Raw genomic sequence first — 21,380 nt, forward strand, 5'->3', positions numbered from 1 at the left:
TGAAAATTAATTTTATAAGTACAATGAAAAAGCAAAAATATCACCTGAAAAATAAAATCATGTGAGTGTGTGTGTAATTGAACACCTATACCGGCTTGGGAAACTAAAAAAATAAAACGAGAACTCACCAGAAGATAACCAAGCCAGATAACATAGAAGAACGACAGAGAGAGATGAAAATTAGAAAAATTAAAGTTGCTTGAAGATTAGAAAGAAGAATCCAACTTAACACTAAAGACAACTTAGAGATAAGTTGCTTTATTAGCTGGTTTCTCCGGTTAAGAAAAGAAAGAAATTCTTTCACCTGGTTAAAACTTTTATAGATTCATTAGCTGTTTTTTTTTTCAATTTTTCCTTCTTTTATTATTGTTTGCTAAAGGATAAATGTTTGGTGATCGTAGGAGGGAAAATCCTACACCTGGTTATTATTGTTTCCTTCGCTCTTGCTAAGGATAAAGTGCTAAAGGATAATTTATTATTGATTGTTCACCATGATCTATCTAATTTCTAAATCAGTAATCGATATCGATTTCATAGGAGGCAGATTTTGGCTTATGATGTTTTGTATTGAAAACTCAAAAATTATCGATGGGAGGAAGATAGGCCGACGGGATGGAGTGGGGGAGGGGTTGGGGTTAACTCCAGTGAAAAAGGAAAAACATATGTGTATACGGGTATAACGGGGCTAATGAGCATTCCGATTTTTCGGCGGGGCAAACAAAGCAAATACAAGACTACATGGGATCAGAGTTGAAGTGGGAAAATTCGTGTACCAAGGCCCGAAAAGACAATACCTCCGAACCCGGTACGAGCCGCATGATCTCGGAAAGAACTACAAACGGTGGCACACGCCTGACAGAGGGTCGTGATATCCGCACCCAACTGGATATCACGACGCGGATCTAAATCGATGTCAGTAGCGTATCAATAATTGATATACCAGGAGGATTTTTACATTTTTAGAATTGTACTAAGGGTAAAACTCCCCTACTATATAAAAGAGAAGTTTCTGATTCAATACACACATTGTAACACGTATATCAAAGCAATACAAACTTATTTCTCTGCTTTCTAGCTATTGAAAAGTTCTTATTTTAATCATAGTTCGTCTTACATAGCTGGCTTCGAATCGAGAATACGACCGAGGGAAGAACTATTGTTAAGCTTAAATCCGTGCCTTGGCTCAACGTCACAACTGCTTTGGTTATTTATTTTTATCCTTAATTTGTTTATCTAACATCCTTAATTGATTGTATTGAATCAATCCACATATCCTTAAAATCGCGTATAAATTTAATTGTTATCCATTTCAAGGGTAAATAGTTTGGTGCCCACTGTGAGATTAAGGATAATAGTGGTGGTTTGATACAAATTTATATAACACACTCTATTTTACGCTTGTTCTTTAAGGTTTCAATTTCAGGACAGCTTAAAAATCTCAAACTCTCAGTCTGCTCACTTGAATGTTGATGCTGAATCTGGCTATCATGGAGAAAATAACAATATGGTGCCTGGCAATGAGGTACCCCTGCTCATCCCAACAGAGTCCCAGTTGCAGATCCAGTCGATGCTAACTCGCATGTGGCCATTGACGCCAACCTGCCTACCGACCTCGAGAACAGCGTTCGCAGAGGAGCCCGACTAATGGCTCAAGGAGCGCCCGAAGTCGAAGTCGACGAGGTCAGTCTACTAATGCTCTTTGAAATGTTACAGGCCCAATAAGCGGCGATAGCGCAGCTGCAAAATCAAAGTCGCGCCCCCAGCAGGGTTGAGCCCGAACCATCCTGGAAAATACTCGGAGAAATGAGCAGATCATCGAAAGTCCGGCTAGAACTGAGACCAGTGTCAGCCCCGAAGTAATGAAGATGCTTGAAGCATTAACGAAATGGGTGGAATCAGGTGAAAAGAAAATTAAGGCAAACGACAAGAAGGTAGAGACATATAAATCCCGGATCGATCAAATCCTAGGAGCGCCTCCAATACTGAAAGGCCTGGACTCCAAAATATTTGTCCAAAAGTCTTTTCCTCCGAGCGCGGCGCCGAAGCCAATCCCTAAGAGGTTTCATATGCCCGATATTCTAAAATATAACGAAACCATGGATCCAAATGAGCATGTGACCTCCTACATGTGCGCCATCAAAGGTAACGACTTAGAAGACGACGAAATCGAGTCTGTGTTATTAAAGAAGTTCGGGGAAACTATGTCAAAAGGAGCAATGATATGGTATCACAACTTGCCCCAGAATTCCATTGATTCCTTCGCTATGCTCGCGGATGCTTTTGTAAAGGGTCATGCCGGGGCCATTAAGGTCGAGACTAGAAATCAGATCTTTTCAAGGTTAAGCAAAGGGACAACGAGATGCTCAGGGAGTTCCTGTCAAGATTTCAAATAGAACAGATGGACTTACCTCTAGTTGTGGACGATTGGGCTGTTCAGGCATTCACTCAGGGGCTTAACCCCCGAAGCGCCTTGGCTTCGCAACAGATGAAATGAAACTTGGTAGAGTACCCGGCAATGACTTGAGCCGACGTCCACAATAGGTATTAGTAAAAAATCAGAGTCAAGGACGACCAATTCGGAGCCCCTTCTGGGCTCGTTTATCCTATCAAAACCGACGGTATGCCTAAGAGAGTCGTCAATAATGAATCAAGGCTGGTCCGAGATTGGTACTAACCATACGGTGCATATCGAAGGGGAAACGGGTTCGAGTGTATCTCTACAAGGAATGAAAGGAGAAGCGATCGAGGGCCCAATAGTCGAGGCCGGATGATCAAAAATGGTTTCGATAGGTTGCTCGGGGGAAGGGAAGCTCCGATATTTTCAGAGTATAACTTCAACGTTGATGCAGCCAGCATTGTATCAGCCATCGGGCGCATTAAGGAGACCAAGTGTCCTCAACCATTGCAGTCCGATCCTACACAGAGAGACCATAACCTAATATGTAAGTATCATGGCACTCATGGCCACAGGACTGCCGACAATTGAGAGAAGAAGTTGCCCGATTACTTAATAACGGACACCTGCGAGAATTTCTGAGTGATCGAGCCAAAACCTACTTCAGAAATAGTAACGGTAAAAAATAGACTGAACAAGAGGAACCCCAACATGTCATCAACATGATCATTGGAGGGGTCGATATCCCTCAAAGGCCGATGATAAAATGCACTAAAGTGTCGATCACAAGGGAGAAACGCACCCGGGATTATATCCCAGAAGGAACCATTTCGTTTAGCGACCAGGATGCCTAGGGCGTCGTACAACCTCATTATGATGCACTGGTAATTTCCGTACTTATCAATAAATCTCGAGTTAAATGTGTGTTGATTGATCCAGGTAGCTCGGCTAACATCATCAATTCGAGGGTCGTAGAGCAGTTGGGGCTACAAGATCAAATAGTGCCAGCAGTCCGGGTGTTGAACGGGTTTAACATGGCATGTGAAACCACTAAAGATGAGATAACCCTACCCATTAACACCGCCGGTACCATCCAGGAAACAAAGTTCTATGTGATTGAAGGGGACATGAGATATAATGCTCTATTCGGAAGACCATGGGTTCACAACATGAGGGCAGTACCTTCGACCTTACAAAAGGCGTATAAATTCCCTACTCCGAGAGGAATCAAGACTGTATATGGAGAATAGCCGGCTGTAAAGGAGATGTTCGAAGTCGATGAAGTGCTCCCGGTGCCCGCCGTCCTGACATAAAGGAACTTAAAGCCGACCAGAAAGTCCGAAGTCAAATAGCAACCATCGAATCCGGTCCCGGTCGGACCACAGGATCGAGGAGCTGACGAGGAAGATGATTATGGAATTCTGAGATCCTTCATAGCTCTTGATGATACTGACGCCACCGAATCAACGGTCAAAGAGCTGGGGCATGTCAAATTGATCGAACACCTACCGGATCGAAAGGTATACCTGTGTACGGGGTTAGCCCCTGAGCTCAGGAAATAACTCATTAATTTTCTTCAAACTAACATATCTTGTTTCGCCTGGTCCTATCTTGGCATGACAGGGATCACATCGGAGATAACCACTCATAGCTTGAGTTTGGACCCAAAGTTCCATCCGGTTAAGCAGAAGAGGAGATCTCAGTACGAGGTCAAGCATGCATTCATCAAGGATGAGGTATCTAAACTCCTTAAATTAGGGTCCATCCGGGAAGTTAAGTACTCAGACTGGCTAGCTAACACAGTGGTAGTACCTAAAAAAGGTAATAAGCTAAGAATGTGTGTAGATTACAAAGACTTGAACAAGGCATGCCCTAAGGATTCTCTTCCTTTACCTAACATCGATCGGTTGATCGGCGCACCGGCCGGGCACAAGATACTCAGCTTTCTCGATGCCTATTCCGGGTACAACCAAATTCGGATGGACCTGGGCGACCAGGAAAAGATTTCCTTTATCACTAAATTTGGCACCTATTGTTATAATGTTATGCCATTCGGATTAAAGAACGCCGGTGCCACTTATCAGCGCATAGTAAACCGGATGTTAGAAGAACAGATAGGAAATTCAATGGAAGTTTATATTGATGACATGTTAGTTAAGTCCCTGCGAGCAAAGGACCATTTGAAACATTTGTAGGAAAACTTCGACATTTGAAAAACATACAATATGAAGCCGAACCCAGAGAAATGCACATTCGAGGTCGGATCGGGAAAGTTCCTCGGATTCATGGTATCCAATTGAGGGATTGAGATTAATCCTGACAAGATCAAGGCCATAGAAGACATCACCGTGGTGGACAGCATCAAGGTCGTTCAAAGGCTGACTGGGCGTATAACTACCCTGGGCCGGTTCATATTGAGGTCCTTGGACAAAATCCATCGGTTCTTCTCACTATTGAAATAGAAGAATAACGTTTCCTAGACCCTGGAAGGCCAACAAGCTTTGGAAGAACTCAAACGATACTTTTCGAGTCCGCCCTTGCTCCACACTCCGAAGGCGGATGAGCAACTGTAGCTTTACATGGCGGTGTCTGAGGTAGCGGTAAGTGAAGTTTTAGTTCGGGAAGAGGAATGTATGCAATTTCCTATTTACTATATCAGTAGAACTCTAGGTGAGGCCGAAACAAGGTATCCTCACCTGGAAAAATTGCGCTCGCTTTGCTAAGCACCTCCAGGAAGCTAAACCCGTACTTTCAATGTCACCCAATATGTGTCGTAACCTCTTACCCACTGAGGAACATCATGCACAAGCCCGATATCGAGTATCGACCCAGGACTTCCATAAAATCTCAAATTTTGGCCGACTTCGTGGCAGACTTTACGCTGACCTTAGTGCCCGAAGTCGAATGAGAATTATTGTTAGCCTTTAGGACTACCTCGGGAATTTGGACCCTTTTCACGGGCGGCGCCTCGAACGTAAAGGGGTCCGGACTCGGCATCGTGCTGAAGCCCCCTACGGGGAATGTAGTTAGGTAGTCTATTAGAACTGTGAAATTGACTAACAATGAGGCCAAGTATGAGGCAACGATTGCAGGTCTTGAATTGACTAAAAGCCTTGGGGCCGAGGTAGTTGAAGCTAAGTGTGATTCCCTCCTTGTGGTACATCAAGTCAATGGGACATTCGAAGTAAAAGAGGAACGAATGCGAAGGTATTTTGACAAGTTACAAGTAACTCTGGATCAATTCAAAGAGTGGACCCTACAACATGTGCCCCGAGATCAAAATAGCAAGGCCGATGCTTTGGCTAACATGGGGTCATTGGTTGATGACGATGAATTTAGTTCGGGAATAGTCTTACAGCTCATGAAGTCGATGGTAGAAGAAGGCCATGCCGAAGTAAACTCAACAAGTTTAACCTGGGATTGGAGGAACAAGTACATATACTACTTAAAAACTGGGAAATTTCCCTCGGACCCCAAAGAATCGAGAGCCCTGCGTACCAAGGCTGCTAGATTTAGCCTAGTCGAAGGGGCATTGTTCAGAAGAACGTTTGACGGCCCGTTAGCCAGATGCTTGGGGCCGAGAGATACCGAGTACGCCTTGAGAGAAGTTCACGAAGGCACTTGCGAAAACCATTCGGGGGCAGAGTCTTTGGTTCGAAAATTAATCAGAGCCGACTATTATTGGACCGAAATGGAGAAGGATGCGAAAGACTTCGTACGAAAATGCGACGGCTGCAAGAGACACGCACCGATGATCCATCAACTAGGGGAGCTACTACAGTCGGTCCTATCCCCATGGCCATTTATGAAATGGGGGATGGACATCGTCGGTCCCCTGCCATGGGCACCCGGTAAAGCTCAATTCATACTATTCATGAGTGACTATTTTTCCAAATGGCTCGAGGCCCAAGCATTCGAAAAGGTCCGGGAGAAAGAGTCATTGACTTCATCTGGAACCACATAATATGTCAATTTGGGATACCAGCCGAAGTCGTGTGTGATAATGGGAAGCAATTCATCGGCAACAAGGTAAACAAATTTTTCAAAGATCACAAGATTAGACAGAACTACTCTGATACCAAGTTTGTCACGCCCCGAACCTAGGAGCGAGACAAGCACCCGGTGCCTCACCTAACCTGGCGTACCAAATTGTGACTAAGGGACTCTGAACATATAATGTCATACTTTGGCCATGGGGCCACCTTGCAAGACAATTTGCAAAGCAAAATATAAAACTGAATGGAAACTAGCGCTAACTAAACATCAATATAAAGCTAAGCCGACAAGGCCGTCATAGCTACTACAACTGACAAACCATCAAATATACATACCAGGCCTACAAACCCAACATACTGCACTAACCAACAGGATATGTCTACAAGCCTCTACTGATAGATGTACTATGATCGGAACAGGGCCCCGACCTACCCATAACATATATATAGATATACATAAGATGTACACAACACTCTAGACCTGGTAACTCCGAAAGACATGGAGCTTACCGATCAAGCTGAACTCGGGAAACACCTACTGAGGAGATCTACTCGTCCGTCTATCTGAACCTGCATGCATGAAATGCAGCATCCCCGGAAAAGGGACGTCAGTACGAAATAATGTACCGAGTATGTAAGGCAATAACATAACTGAAAATCGAAACTGAACTGATAATATAATAACTGGAAGTAACTGGGAGTCAAAAGATGATCTGGAGATATACTTACCTGCCGATACTGACTCAACTCCTTCAATATAGTAAGTAAAATAATTGTACGGCCTTATAAGGCTCGGTATATATATAACTGCTCTGCCATAGTAGGCTCGCTCATAGGCGCTCGGCCATACTAGGCTATGTATCTCGGCCATGCTGGGCTCGCTCATAGGCGCTCGGCCACAGTAGGCTCGGTATATAACTTTCCATCTGATCAGAGGTTGCCTAATAGGGGCCTGCCCATCGATTATAGCTCGATGGTAATGAAAATACTGTAATACTGTATATATAGTCTTGCTGCTCTCTTGACTGGAAGAAGACAATACTAAAATTGAATATAGAGTCTCGATAAGGAATAATATTGTAACTTATGAGACTAGAATAGTGTGAATAAATTCATGAATATGAACTTCTCTTTTTGTCTCATTACTAACACATGTAGCTACGAGATCATGCCAAAATGAAGGAAGGCTTAGCCTTAACATACCTTATCACAATCTTTCCAATCACCAAGTTGAACTCACCTCTTTGCACCTTAATCTACAAGAATGATAATAATACTATCGTTAAGTTACGAAAGGTACAACTATCGCACAACGAACGACAAACCTATTTTGTATTAAAACGGGCAGCATCTCCCCTATAATCCTTACTTCCTCCAAATTCAAGATAACACCAACAATACAAGAACAGAACAATAACAACATATATACATCATTTTCCAGCCCTATATACACCATCAAATACTACAAAACAGCCCAACACACCCCAATCTCTTCGTACACAAAACGACCACCGTAGTAGTGTCAAACGACCCGAAAATGTTATGATGAACGACCAGCCGACCACCCTAAATTTATATGGTGTTTATAAACCCCCTTACTCGTCCAAAACTCCACAAAATAGTAGTAAAACACGCAGCCCAACAGCAACACAAAACAGTCCACAAAACAGTCCGCTACAAGTGAATAACTCGAACTCACGGCTTCCGATCACCGTCCCGTGAGTTCTTACAAGTATAGAACGACTTACCATGAATTTACAGAAGAAAAACTGGATGAAAGAGAGCAGTAAAATCACCTTATTTGTTGGATAACTCAGCTCCTATCTTGGTTCTTCAAACTCTAGGTTTTATCTCCAATTAGAACTTGAAAGGGAGAGAAAATCAATTAGGGTTTGTGGGAAATTTTTGGGAAGATTCTTTGCAGAGATTATGTCTGGTTATTATGCTCTATTTTAAGTCTAATATATGAAGAAAATAGGCCCTTAAAAGGCCTCTTTGGACGACCCGAAATGGCCCATTTTTGGGCTTTCATTTAAGCAAGTAGGTGACACACCTACTTGTCACCTAGCAGCTTGCGCAGTATCGCAAAAATGCCCATATCTCATTACTCCGATATCATATTGACAAACGGTTTAATGCGTTGGAAAATAGACTCATAGATCTTTAATTTGATGGGTGTAACACCCCATAACTCTAAGTATATTGGGAGAAAATCGCAGTTACATTTGACCCAAAGTTTCAGTAAAACTTATGAATGTAACTTGTGATGACTTTCATCGACTTTTGTTCCACAACTCTCTTGACTTCAAAACATAACACACGGATGTCATACGACTAATATAAATCATAACATAATCTCCTTATCATGTTAAGCACCCTAGTCTCACCCCAAAGGTATATGTTATAACATTCCCAACTTGTCGACTTTCGACGAAACATTATTTTCTTCAATTGCTTTAGCTTCTGAACTGTCCAACCCTCTTTGTACTTGTTGTTCATGATCTTCAATATTTGTAACCTCAGAGGTAACATGATTAACTTACTTTATATACTTTTAAATATTATCTCATTTTTGGTCCTACATTAGTTTGCTTACGACGCATTTTTACGTACGAAAATATAGGGTGTAACATCACTCCCCCCTTGGGAACATTCGTCCTCGAATGTTTACTCTTAGAGACTTTGGAAAATTTTGCCAAAGTATCCTTCGTACACTAGGTTAAAACCAACCTGTACGTAGCCAGAAACATACTATGCATGCCACATATGGCCAATCTTTATAAATAGCAGCAATTTGCCTCACCGACCGTAAATCATAAATATTGAAAGTGAAAAATAAAAGCTTACCTGATGACCTGCTAGCCTACATAGAGCTATGTTGTAGCGTCCCATCTCGAACCATATCTTCAGTTTGAAATAGGTGGGGGTATTTAGACTTCATTTCTTCCTCCGATTCCTACGTTATCTCTTCTACATTCTTGCTCCTCCATAAAACCTTTACGGAAGCTACCTCCTTATTTCGTAGATTGCGGATTTGTCGGTCTAGGATGGCAACTAGAATTTCCTCGTATGACAAGTCCTCTGTAATCTGTACATCATCCGTGGGCACCACTCGGGTAGGATCGCCAATGCACTTTCGTAGCATAGATACGTGAAAAACCGGATGGACAGACTCCAATTCTGAGGGCAACTCTAACTCATAAGCTACTTGGCCCACTCTCTGAATGATCCTATAAGGCTCAATATACCGTGGGCTAAGCTTGCCTTTCTTGCCAAACCTCATCACGCCCTTCATAGGTGATACCTTTAAGAATACCCAGTCATTAATCCTGAACTCTAAGTCTCGTCGCCGCACGTCAGAATATGACTTCTGACGACTTTGAGCTGTCAACAGTCGCTCCCGGATGAGCTTTACTTTCTCTATGGCCTGTTGAATCAGGTCTGGCCCATATAACCCAGATTCCCCAACATCAAACCACCCTATAGGAGATCTGCACTTACGCCCATACAAAGCCTCGTACGGAGCCATCTGAATACTGGAGTGGTAACTGTTATTATATGCAAACTCGACAAGAGGTAGATGTTCATCCTAACTTCTTTTAAAATCCAACACACATACTCGTAACATATCCTCGAGCGTCTGAATTGTGCGCTCGGCTTGTCCATCAGTCTGTGGATGAAAAGCTGTGCTGAGGTTCACCTGAGTCCCTAGACCTCTCTGAAATGACCTCCAAAAATGTGCTGTAAACTGAGCCCCACGGTCAGATATAATAGAAACTGGTACTCCATGTAGCCGCACTATCTCCTTAATATATAACTTGGCATAATCTTCTGCTGTATATGTAGATCTGACTGGTAGGAAGTGAGCTGATTTCGTGAGCCTATCGACTATCACCCATATGGAATCGAACTTACGATTAGAACGAGGTAAACCCGTGATAAAGTCCATGTTTATCGCCTCCCATTTCCATGTCGGGATCTCTATAGTCTGCATTAGCCCTCCAGGCTTCTGGTGCTCTATCTTCACTTGCTGGCAACTAGTACATTGGGCGACAAACTCAGCAATGTTCTTCTTCATATCATTCCACCAGTACACATCCTTAATGTCATGATACATCTTCGTCGACCCAGGATGGATGGAATACCATGAATAATGTGCCTCTGACATAATCCTATCTCGTAGCCCTGCTACATCTGGAACACACAAGCGACCCCTATATCTGAGAACCCCATCTCCCTTTAGCTCTAACAGTGGCTTCTTCTGCTGCGGAACTCGCTCTCTCAGCTCGACCAACTCTGGGTCCTCGTACTGCCTTTCCTTGACTTCCGCTATGAGGGATGATTTTGTAGTGTTTTGGAGTACAACTCCACCATCCTCAGAATCTACTAACCGAACCCCCAACGAAGACAATTGATGAATCTCTCTAGCTAATTGTCTTTTCTTGGGCTCTACATGTGCTAAGCTACCCATAGATCGGCGACTTAAGGCATCTGCTACAATATTAGCTTTCCCTGGATGGTAGAGAATGTTAACATCGTAATCTTTCAATAACTCAAGCCATCGCCTCTGTCGCAAATTCAACTCTTTCTGCTTGAAGATATATTGTAGGCTTTTATGATCAGTAAATACATCAACATGAACACCATATAAATAATGCCGCCATATCTTAAGTGCATGGACAACCGCAGCTAACTCGAGGTCGTGGGTCGGATAATTCCTCTCGTGCTTCCTCAACTGCCTTGAAGCATACGCAATTACCTTCCCATGTTGCATCAGGACACATCCTAACCCAACACCTGATGCATCACAATACACGGCATAACCCTCTATACCCTCTGGAAGTGTTAGAACTGGAGCTGAGGTCAACCTGTTCTTAAGCTCTTGGAAACTCCACTCACAAGCCTCTGTCCATTGAAACTTAGTTTCTTTCTGTGTCAACTTCGTCAATGGTGCCGAAAGGGAAGAAAAACCCTCTACGAACCTCCGATAGTATCCTGCTAAGCCTAGAAAGCTACAAACCTCTGTCGGAGTGGTAGGTCTAGGCCAAGATTTCACAGCCTCAATCTTCTGAGTGTCCACCTTTATCCCTTCATCTGATACAATATGCCCCAAGAATGCTACAGACTTCAACCAGAACTCACATTTAGAAAACTTAGCATACAACATACAATCACGGAGGGTTTGGAGTACCGCTCGCAGGTGGTCCGCATGCTCATCCTCTGAACGGGAATAAACCAGAATATCCTCAATAAATACTATCACGAACAGATCTAAAAATGGTCGGAATAGGCTATTCATCAAGTTCATAAATACAGCGGGTGCATTAGTCAACCCGAAGGACATGACAAGGAACTCGAAGTGGCCATATCGAGTCCTGAAGGCTGTCTTCGGAATATCTTTTTCCCGAACTCTGACTTGGTGGTACCCCGACCTCAAATCTATCTTTGAAAAGCATCTAGCCCCTGCAACTGATCAAACAAGTCATCGATCCTTGGAAGTGGATACTTATTCTTAATAGTTACCTTGTTCAGCTGCCTATAATCGATACACATCCTCAGCGAGCCGTCTTTCTTCAGCACAAATAGTACTGGTGCACCCCAAGGTGAGGTACTGGGCCTGATGTAACCTTTCTCCAACAAATCTTTTAACTGCTCCTTCAACTCCTTCAATTCGCCAGGTGCCATTCTATATGGAGGGACGGATATTGGTTGAGTTCCTGGAAGCAAATCGATGCTAAAATCAATCTCTCGCTCTGGAGGAATACCTGGAAGCTTATCTGGAAACACATCTGCATACTCTTTGACTACGGGAATAGACTGAAGTGTAGGTATCTCAGCATCTGCATCTCTAACTCGCACAATATGATAAATGCACCCTTTTGCGATCATTTTCCTCGCCTTCAGATAGGAAATAAACCTACCTCTGGGTGTTGGTGTATTACCTACCCATTCAAGGACTGGCTCACCCGGAAAATGAAATCTGGCTGCCTTTGCTCGGCAATCAACTGTGGCATAGCAAGCTGCCAACCAGTCCATGCCCATGATAGCATCAAAATCCATCATCTCTAGCTCAACTAGGTCAGCTGAGGTCTGACGACTACAAATTGTCACCGTACAACCTCGGTAAACCCGCCTAGCAATAATCGATTCTCCAACCGGTGTAGATACCGCAAAAGGATCACTTAGTATTTCAGGCACTATACCAAACTTCCTCGCGACAAATGGGGTAATATACGATAAAGTAGATCCTGGGTCTATCAAAGCATAAGCATCGTGAGAGCAAATGGTTAATATACCTGTCACAACGTCTGGTGAAGACTCCTGGTCCTGTCGACCCGCTAAAGCATAGATACGGTTCTGATTACCACTTGAACTGGAACCTCTACCTCTGCCCCGACCTCTACCAGTCGAAGACTGAGACTCGTGCCCTGAAGGATGCACAGACATAGATGATCCTGTTGCTGAACTCGCTGGTTGTGCCATTCCCCCCGAATCTCTATTTGGGCAATCCCGCATCATATGCCCTGGACGCCCACATGTATAACAAGCATCAGAACCTGCTCGGCATTGGCCCAAGTGTCCTCTACCACATATGTCACACCGTGGAGGAAATGACCATGTCTGTGTAGATCCTCGCTGTCGCTGCAAACCCGATACCCGTGAGCTCTCACTTGGTCCTGACTGAGTATAGCGGTCATACCTGTAACCCTATAACCGAGGTGGCGGAGGCCTAGGTGGCCGTCCGAAGTACTGGGTCCTATAACTACCCTGAGATTGCTCCTGAGACCTAGGAAATCTCATCCTCTTACGTTGCCCTTGCTCAGCCCTCTCTGTACCCTGCTGCCGACACCTGCCCCTTTCTATATTCTGGGCGAATGCCTGAATCCGGGAGATATCCATACTATCCTGCAATGCAGCGGTGGCACATGCCTCGGTTAACTCTGGGGCTAACCCTGCTATAAACCTGTGAATCCTGTCCCGCATAGTAGCAACTATGGATGGTGCATATCTGGCCAATGAGTCAAAACAGAGACTATACTCTCGAATACTCATATTACCCTGCTTGAGGGCTAGAAAACTGATCGACTCGAGCCTGTCGGATCTCCCGTGGTAAGTACTGGTCAATGAAGGCATCTAAAAAATTCTCCCAAATAGCTGGAGGTGCATCACGTCCCCTGGACCTCTCCCATCCCTCGTACCAAAGGATGGCTATATCTCGGAGTCGAAAAGCTGCTAGCTCAACTGCCTCTTTCTCCGTGGCATGCATAACACGAAAGATCCTGTGAAGCTGATCTATGAAATCTTGTGGGTCCTCCCTCTGATCTATCCCCGTGAACTCTGGGGGACTCAAAGCAATAAACTCTCGGACCCTTGAACTCCCAGACCCCTCAGAAGTTCCTGCACTAGCTGATGCCCTAGCCTGTTGCTGGGTAGCTACCAACTGTGTCAACAAATGCACCGCACTCCTCAAGTCCTGATCTGATGGAAGTGGAGGGGGAACTGGATGTGCGGTTTCCCTAGGAATCTCCGTAGTTGGTGGAGGAGCCGGTAATGGCTGAGTAGGGGTCTCGCCTTGAGCCTCAGACTGGGCCCCATCTACTGGGGGTACCCTGCTGGTCCCCTCACCTGCTGCTGTATCTCTCCTCTGGCTAGCCGTAGTCTTCCTAGTCACCGTCATCTGTGCATGCAAACACCAACACATAAGTTTAATTCAAATTTCCTATAACTCAGTTCTATAGCACGATTTAGATTTCAAAGAAGGGTAACTAACTCCTAAATGCCCTGTAGTGCCCTGCTTATATAATGTGGTGCACAACACATCTATAAACAAGACTCTACTAGACACAGCTTGTAGACTCCCTAGGATAGAACTGCTCTGATACCAAGTTTGTCACGCCCCGAACCTAGGAGCGAGACAAGCACCCGGTGCCTCACCTAACCTGGCGTACCAAATTGCGACTAAGGGACTCTGAACATATAATGTCATACTTTGGCCATGGGGCCACCTTGCAAGACAATTTGCAAAGCAAAATATAAAACTGAATGGAAACTAGCGCTAACTAAACATCAATATAAAGCTAAGCCGACAAGGCCGTCATAGCTACTACAGCTGACAAACCATCAAATATACATACCAGGCCTACAAACCCAACATACTGCACTAACCAACAGGATATGTCTACAAGCCTCTACTGATAGATGTACTATGATCGGAACAGAGCCCCGACCTACCCATAACATATATACAGATATACATAAGATGTACACAACACTCTAGACCTGGTAACTCCGAAAGACATGGAGCTTACCGATCAGGCTGAACTCGGGAAACACCTACTGAGGAGATCTACTCGTCCGTCTATCTGAACCTGCATGCATGAAATGCAGCGTCCCCGGAAAAGGGACGTCAGTACGAAATAATGTACCGAGTATGTAAGGCAATAACATAACTGAAAATCGAAACTGAACTGATAATATAATAACTGGAAGTAACTGGGAGTCAAAAGATGATCTGGAGATATACTTACCTGCCGATACTGACTCAACTCCTTCAATATAGTAAGTAAAATAATTGTACGGCCTTATAAGGCTCGGTATATATATAACTGCTCTGCCATAGTAGGCTCGCTCATAGGCGCTCGGCCATACTAGGCTATGTATCTCGGCCATGCTGGGCTCGCTCATAGGCGCTCGGCCACAGTAGGCTCGGTATATAACTTTCCATCTGATCAGAGGTTGCCCAATAGGGGCCTGCCCATCGATTATAGCTCGATGGTAATGAAAATACTGTAATACTGTATATATAGGCTTGCTGCTCTCTTGACTGGAAGAAGACAATACTAAAATTGAATATAGAGTCTCGATAAGGAATAATATTGTAACTTATGAGACTAGAATAGTGTGAATAAATTCATGAATATGAACTTCTCTTTTGTCTCATTACTAACACATGTAGCTATGAGATCATGCCAAAATGAAGGAAGGCTTAGCCTTAACATACCTTATCACAATCTTTCCAATCACCAAGTTGAACTCACCTCTTTGCACCTTAATCTACAAGAATGATAATAATACTATCGTTAAGTTACGAAAGGTACAACTATCGCACAACGAACGACAAACCTATTTTGTATTAAAACGGGCAGCATCTCCCCTATAATCCTTACTTCCTCCAAATTCAAGATAACACCAACAATACAAGAACAGAACAATAACAACATATATACATCATTTTCCAGCCCTATATACACCATCAAATACTACAAAACAGCCCAACACACCCCAATCTCTTCGTACACAAAACGACCACTGTAGTAGTGTCAAACGACCCGAAAATATTATGACGAACGACCAGCCAACCACCCTACATTTATATGGTGTTTATAAACCCCCTTACTCGTCCAAAACTCCACAAAATAGTAGTAAAACACGCAGCCCAACAGCAACACAAAACAGTCCACAAAACAGTCCGCTACAAGTGAATAACTCGAACTCACGGCTTCCGATCACCGTCCCGTGAGTTCTTACAAGTATAGAACGACTTACCATGAATTTACAAAAGAAAAACTGGATGAAAGAGAGCAGTAAACTCACCTTATTTGTTGGATAACTCAGCTCCTATCTTGGTTCTTCAAACTCTAGGTTTTACCTCCAATTAGAACTTGAAAGGGAGAGAAAATCAATTAGGGTTTGTGGGAAATTTTTAGGAGGATTCTTTGCAGAGCTTATGTCTGGTTATTATGCTCTATTTTAAGTCTAATATATGAAGAAAATAGGCCCTTAAAAGGCCTCTTTGGACGACCCGAAATGGCCCATTTTTGGGCTTTCATTTAAGCAAGTAGGTGACACACCTACTTGTCACCTAGCAGCTTGCGCAGTATCGCAAAAATGCCCATATCTCATTACTCCGATGTCATATTGACAAACGGTTTAATGCATTGTAAAATAGACTCATAGATCTTTAATTTGATGGGTGGAACACCCCATAACTCTAAGTATATTGGGAGAAAATCGCAGTTACATTTGACCCAAAGTTTCAGTAAAACTTATGAATGTAACTTGTGATGACTTTCATCGACTTTTGTTCCACAACTCTCTTGACTTCAAAACATAACACACGGATGTCATACGACTAATATAAATCATAACATAATCTCCTTATCATGTTAAGCACCCTAGTCTCACCCCAAAGGTATATGTTATAACATTCCCAACTTGTCGACTTTCGACGAAACATTATTTTCTTCAATTGCTTTAGCTTCTGAACTGTCCAACCCTCTTTGTACTTGTTGTTCATGATCTTCAATATTTGTAACCTCAGAGGTAACATGATTAACTTACTTTATATACTTTTAAATATTATCTCATTTTTGGTCCTACATTAGTTTGCTTACGACGCATTTTTACGTACGAAAATATAGGGTATAACAATCACCCTAGTGGGAACGGACAGGCGGAATCAACAAACAAGATAATACTTCAAAACCTTAAAAAGAGGTTGATCGATGCCAAAGGGAAATGGAAAGAAATTTTTCCTGATGACCTAGGGGCGTATCGTACAACCTCGAAGTCTAGTACCGGGGCTACCCCATTTTCATCGGTCTACGATGCTGAAGCCTTAATACCAGTCGAAGAGGGAGAATCGAGCCTTAGGTTTTAATATGTGACCGAAGAGTCAAATGGAGAGTCCATGATCACGAACCTGGAACTATTGAATGAAAGGCGTGAGGCCGGCCTAGTCCAGTTGGCCGCCCAAAAACAGCGGATAGAAAGGTACTACAACCGAAGAGCCAACCTCCAACACTTCAAGATTGGGGACTTGGTATTGAGGAAAGTAACATTACACACCCAGAACCTGAACGAGGAGAAGCTGGGATCGAATTGGGAGGGACCATATCCAGTAGTCGGAATTACCGGCAAAGGCTCATACAAACTCGAAGCAGGAAACAGTGTGCAACTACCGAACAATTGGAACATGATGCGCTTAAAGCGATACTACTACTAAGGTACGATCTCAATTATTCTTTAGTAATATTATGAATCAGACTAACACTTGGAGGCAATGACCAAGGGTGAATGTAACTATTAGGTCTGAAAGCACGCATTGCACTCTTTTTCCCTTAGACCGGTTTTGTCCCAAAATGGGTTTTTCGGCAAGGTTTTTAACGAGGTAACAGTAAAACGCTCTAACTTAGATTCGAAGGCTGGTCTCAAATCGGAGTCAATGGGCGTTCATCTCGCATCAACAGTATCAGAGCCCTCTCAAGCCCGACCTCGAATATTGGGGGCCATCACCCTCAGGTTAAGGTTTTTCGCAAGGGAAAAAAGAAGCTAAGGCTAACCTTGTATATTAGAAGCTAAGGCTAGGTGGTTAGGATTCATTGTAAGGGCCAAATGGTCGTGTGAACCGTGCCCACAGAGTCTACTTTAGCCATAACACAAGCTTTTACGCATTTTCGGTCATGTACTTTACACATAGAAATGAAAGAAAGTTAGCCCATGCTATTACACATTTTCTTGCCTCTTAAATTTTGGATCATAAGGGCCCACAGGCTTTCCCTATTCGTGGACTATCGAGCCCAAGGGCTACCCCTACACGGGGACTATCATTTTTTCTATCGAGCCCAAGGGCTACCCCTATTCGGGGACTACCGTCCGAAAAAAGTTCGAATAAACTGGGCTATCAAATCCCGAAAGCACCAAACCTATTAGGCGGTTCCCAAATACAAAAGGCCGGCCGCCCTAAAAATGGTTCAGATCCCAAATAAAAAAGGCTACGTCCGCCCTAAAAATGGTTCAGAGACGTCCGAAACTCGTAATCAGAAAGTAAGATCTTTATAAAAAATTGAAACCTGCTAAAAGATTACTCTCGGCAAAAGCATCGTTTAAAATCACTTAAGCATTTTCAAAAAAAACTTCGGATCACACGGAGTTTTCAAAACCTCGAGCAAACAAAGTTGAGTAAGGCCTTTATAAAAAAATCAAAACCTGCTAAAAGGTTACCCTCAGCAAAAATATCGTCTAAAATCGCTTAAGCATCTTGAAAAAACTTTCGGTCACACCGAGTTTTCAAAACCTCGAGCAAACAAAGTTGTATCGAAGTCAGGCTTCGTTCGGACCTCTGAAAATCGAACGCCCTATAACTATATTTGATTCTATGCTAAGGCGTTAGAAACATTGCAAGAATAAAAATTATGAAGAGATGCTGAAAAAGTAAGGACTTGAAATTGCCAGAAAGGGAAAATTTTATATATATTCCAGAATATACTTACAAAGGCCGAATAAAAACAGCCTCAAAATATACGAAAAATGTACATAAGACAAAAAACTAAAAAGGTACTAAGGCATCTACGCCTAATCTTTGCCAGGGCCCGATTCTTCGCCAGAGCCGTTGGAACCTTTGGATCCCTCCGAACCCTCGGATCCCTTAGAGCCTTCGGCACCTTCGGACTCATAAAGCTTCTTTGCCTCAACCCCAGATTTTTCGGTTTCTTCGATCTCAGCCGACAGGTCAAAACCATCGGCGTGGATCTCCTCGAGGGTCTCTCTTCGGGATAGTCGCTTCATATATTCAGCCTTTACCTTCAAGTGGACTTCGGTAGCCTCTACATCGACCTTGTATTGGGAAAACATTTCATCAGTGTCGCTGGAGGTTGTATCCAATTTGGACTTTACTGCTTCATACTCTTTACCGAGGGCGTCACGCTCCGTGACAGCCGAGCTCAGCTGTGCTCGGAGGTCATCATTCGGCTGAGACCACTTGTCAGCTTTCTCCTTCGCCACCCAGAGTTGGACCTCTACCAATGCCAGCTTCGCCTTGGTGGTTTGCTTCTCTGAAGCCATCAGGTTCATTTTGCTTTTCCACCCATCGGCCATGGCTTGAATCTCGTTCATCTTGATTCAGAGTTAGTCGATCTGGTCGATCTTCTGTTGGACCTACGAGGTTTTGTCATTAGCCACCACGACTAGCTCCTCATTTTTAACTTCAAAGACCTTTACCTTTTTAACCAGGTCGGTATGTTCCCGTCTCATGGTCGTAGCTTCCTTTTGAGCCCTGTCCAGCTCGGCCTGAAGGTCCTTGATGACCCCGTCTTATTGCTCACTAAGGAACTTGTATATATCCTTCTTTTGAGCCTGCTCCTTGAACTCAAACTCGAGCTGGTTGATCTCAGAGCGAAACTTGAGGATGCTCACATGATGAAGCATTGAGGCCTACAAAGCAACGAAAATAGTAAGAGCTTTTGAAACGTAAGTGGAATCCACAAAGGAGTATTGATGCCTTACCCAGTTCAGCGCCTACTGAGCCTCGTTGAAGAAACTTGATGCACCCACCCCATTCATCTTTGCATGGTCCTCTTCGGTCACCTGACATCGGAGGTAACTGGCTATGCCCACCGGAGCAGATAAAACCCGAGCATCCTCCGGGATCATAAGAATGACTATTCTCTTGCGGCCGGGATCCACACTCGGAGCAGGAAACTGCTTTACCAATTTTGGGCTCGAGCTCGGTCTGCCAGTTTCTGAAGGCACGTCATTCTTCGGGATCTCCAGGTCACCCAACTCAGTAAAGTTTTCCAAAGTGGACATGTCCACGCCATCAAAGAAGGAACGGAGAGGGTCATCTGCACCATGAACTCCTTCACTTGACTTCTTCTTCCTGTCCGGATCACTTCAAGCATGGACTCGGTGTAAGAGGGCGTCTCCACGATATCTATCACACCGATAGCTTCCTTTGGAACAAAGGCGGCATCTCGGGAGGACTCAGCCCCGGACTCAATTTCGGCCTCTCAAGTTGGAGGGAGAATGACCTCATGACTCTCTTCCTAGGCTATCGCCTGCTTTCCGGCAGGGGTCGATCCGTGGTCGACAAATATATTATCTTCTTCAGGCTTATCTCTAAGCCGGTAAAGCAAATCGAAGTCTGGTACTTGGGACTCGGTATTCTTCTTGGGCTTACGGGACCGAGTGGTTGACCTCTTTTTTATCTTCACCTCGGGCACCACTGAGTCCAAGGATTTCATTTTTCTCTTCTTCTCCTCCGCAGCAACCCAGGGCTGCCCTGTAATAGAGGGATCAACGGATAAGGACACATCCTCGTCCCCTTCTAACGGCCTAAGTTCGGCGGTTGTAGGAAAACTTGCAAAAGAAAGAGGAGAGATCTGCGTTATATAAGTTTAGAGCATAGTAATAGCTATTCGAAGGAGAACCTTACCATCAGAACAGGCCTCTCATCGACCCTTCGAAAGCTTGCGCCACGAGCGCTCAAAGTACAACATTTTCTTGCAGATGTCTTCGATCCACTCCTTTAGCCGGGGGACCGCATTGGGAACATGATCAACCACTGCACGGTCACGAATACTAATGGTGAGAAAGGAAACAATTAAAACTTGACACTTAAGAAAAGGATACACTTTCAAGATGCATTCCACTTCTCGGGAAATGGAAGGAATTCGGGAGGGATCAAATCCTTAGTTTTTACCCGAACGAAGTGCCCCTGCCACCCTCGGTCTCGATCCTCGTCGATGCTCAAAAAAAGAGCCTTGCTGGCCTGGTGAGTGAGCTTCATTAGTCCCCGTCGGAAGATTCGAGGATTGTACAGATAGAGTAGGTGGTCGAGGGTGAATCGAGAAGATTCGGTGTTATTCACAAAATAACGTAGGAGAATTATGATCCTCCAAAGAGACGGGTAGATTTTCCCGAAGCATACTTTGTACCTCTTGCACAAGGTCAGAATCATTGGCTCTACCAATCCCAGCATAAAGGGGTAAGCGCAAACACTCGAATACCTCTCCACGTGGGTAGTAATATTATCCTTGGGGCCAAGGACTACCACATTCTTGCCTTCCCACTTACAGTCCTGTCAAATTGTGGGAATGACATCTTCAGTAATTGAGCATATGTATCTCTATGCTCCTTCACCCTGGTCCTATTTAGATGATGCCTTCTTGACTTTGAAGTCATTTGCGATTGATCAACCCCCATGTATAAAG

Source organism: Nicotiana tabacum, chromosome 14 (genome assembly GCF_000715075.1).
Source record: "Nicotiana tabacum cultivar K326 chromosome 14, ASM71507v2, whole genome shotgun sequence".
Classification (NCBI taxonomy): Eukaryota; Viridiplantae; Streptophyta; class Magnoliopsida; order Solanales; family Solanaceae; genus Nicotiana; species Nicotiana tabacum.